The following is a 2806-nucleotide window of genomic DNA, read 5'->3' as shown; positions in this document are numbered from 1 at the left end:
CTTTCTAACCACGTCTGTAGTATCTCGTTATGACTGGGTCGCATATTACCTTGGCTTGGAAATTAATCCCGTGCTGAAAAGCCTCTTCGTTGTGGAGAGGGACCCGAGAATCACCCACATCGTCCACCAGATTGTACCTGTTCCGCCCGGGCATTTTACAAAAACACGTAGGCTACGTAGTAACCTGAGCCCGGCGCGGCTACTTAATAACCACGGGAGCTGATGTCAAATCGCAGGTGGAAAGTCTGCCTGGTCCAGTCTAACACGCCGAAAAAACGGCGCCGACTGCAAGTAGGAGGAAAGGAAGAATGCCCATGACAACCCCTGCCTGCGGTTGCATCGGAGAGGAGTCCTATCCACAAAGGACTCGTTTAGGCGCCTATTTGTTCTCCCTTGTCCCCAGTTTCAGCTCTCGTAATGACCTCGCTCCGCAGGTTACAAACACAACTTTCGAAAGCAACTCTGGGATTGTCTGTCAAATATGTTCCTAATCCAGTGGAGGAGAGCTCATCTCGAACCGGCACAGAGGCTACGTCCAGGCGGGCTTCAGGGGTCGCGGTTCCTGCAGGTCTCTGTCGCACAGGGGCTGGGTTTGAATCTCACGGCGGGTGGCATTGCTCATTAGCGCCGCACGCTCTCCCCTCCGGAATGATTCCCGATTGGAGCAAAGTTCCATCACATGACTCCGTCCACTGGGAGAGGAATATCAGCGGCCTGAAAGGATTGGAAGTCCTTTTTTTCTCTTGCAGAAACGTTATGACAGGTCGGTTGGGCGCCTTTGAACTGGGCAGACTCTGTAGACAGAGTTCTTCTTTGCCTTAATATTCTCACTTAACAAATTGAAAGTTTTAAGATCACATCTGATCCAGCTTAGTGTGTCTTTTTAGGTATTTTGTCTGGCTTATGGCACTTTGTATCAATGCTAAGACTTTCAGAAGGTCAAACATAGGCTAAGGAATGAAATGTTGCGAGTGGTTCGTTTGGAGTCATAGTCAATTTTAACAGACATGATTGTAATCATAATACAATGGATTGAAGCTATGAGAGTTCAAAGCTGAAACGAATGACATTTTTAAACTGTGTATAAGCCGCAAATTGCTTCATCAAAACACCTAGTGTAATAGCCTGACATAGAGAAAGACTAGGCTACATGGGACTCATTGGTCTGGTGGCAGTTCAATTTAGCGCAGAAGCTTAATTTAACATCAAAGAGCGGACGACTTGAAAGTTCTCATCCTTGGGACTCTTCCTGTGGCTGGGCCCTCAAGCCCCAGGAGAACGCATTTTAACCTTGCACAAGAGCACCATCTGCTGGCTAAAAAGACAATCTGACTCTGTAAAACCAGCTGAATCCCCTGACCCAAAGTGCAATTTACCCTGACCCGCTGTATAGTGTCTTGTTCAAGGTTAGCAGGCGAATAATGATGGCTATGATAAGGTTAGACAATCATAAACATCAAATTATTAGTATAAAAGTTTCAAACGTTTTTCTAGTCTAATAGACCCCGTTCTTTGTCAGGCTGACCTGACGTGTATTATCCAACAACCGCACCAGTATACATAAATACAAATAAATTGTGTATATTTCATAGTTTATGGTTTTTGCATAAAAACGTGTATGCACATTGACATGTTCTCTTTCAACGGTAGCTTTTACAGTTGGCTAGATGCAACTCTTCATTTTCCAAATCGCTTTCCCCCCCCCCACGGTAATCGCATGTGGCAGACGCAGTACGCTAACTGTCTTGTACCTTAAAGGCTTCCGTCAATTGCGTTGTCAACGGGACCAAGCCAAGGACCAGGACCAAACATTAGGGCAGCATTTTAAGCGCTGCGGCTACAGAAATAGCAGTCTTCCGGGCGCCTGACCGGGCTGTGGCACTTGGCACATCTGTTCTCTGACAGCTCTCCCGATGCTGTCATCTGTTCCTCTGGCTCGCCCCCTTTCTAGGTAACGTTTGTCGTAAATGCTATGGCTGCGGTAGCTAGAAATCATTGCTCCAGTTTCCTAAAACATCGATAGCTTATCAAGTTAAGCTTGCCGCTTATGTTAGCGTTAAATCGTTTAGGGAAAATATTTGCTTTAGTTAGCCAGTTACAGTTAGCCAGCAAGCTAATCCAGTTTGACAGTTCACTAGCTTGTCAGATGGCATCTATAAATGGTTAGTTTGTGGTCTAACTTAAGGCTTTTTTTGCAAGTGTCAACATGGGATAATAATTCAACCTCACCACAAAAGTTCAGAGACAGGTCCAGTGTACCTGATGAATCCTTTGCGACATGCTAGCTACCTTGGTATATCAGCAGCCTATCTGCATTTACAGTCTTAATATAATGGGCGTTAGCGGTTTCTTCCTATCCATCTGTAGGGTTAGGGGCAACTAGATGCTGCACGACAGCTTTGCTATCTTACACTGGACAGAATCGTTAAAGGCATTTTGAGGGTCGTCAGTTAACTTATTGCCTTGGAAAATGCAAACCTATATTACACTATTCGATGGAAGTCTTTTACAGTCTCTTGCGGTTTCATTAACCTTAGTTTGCCGTAGCTAAATCTCTCGGCAGTCTTGGTTAATAACCTAGCTGAATGGCTTGCTATGCAATTTTCCGTTTCTTGCACCTTCCGAGTCGTGTCAGCTGAAGGGTGTTTGTTTCCTTGTACGGATCCAAACAGTGGCTAGTTTTAGCAGATTTTGAGGTAAACTTCTTATCATATGTTGCTAGCCCGTGAATTATCAAAGCAAATACTTTTTTGCATAATCACAAAACCGGACTCTGTTTACAAACTTGCTATTTTTGATGCACATA

The sequence above is a fragment of the Clupea harengus genome, chromosome 24, assembly GCF_900700415.2.
Source record: "Clupea harengus chromosome 24, Ch_v2.0.2, whole genome shotgun sequence".
Taxonomy (NCBI): domain Eukaryota; kingdom Metazoa; phylum Chordata; class Actinopteri; order Clupeiformes; family Clupeidae; genus Clupea; species Clupea harengus.
Note: the sequence above shows the minus strand (reverse complement) of the source record.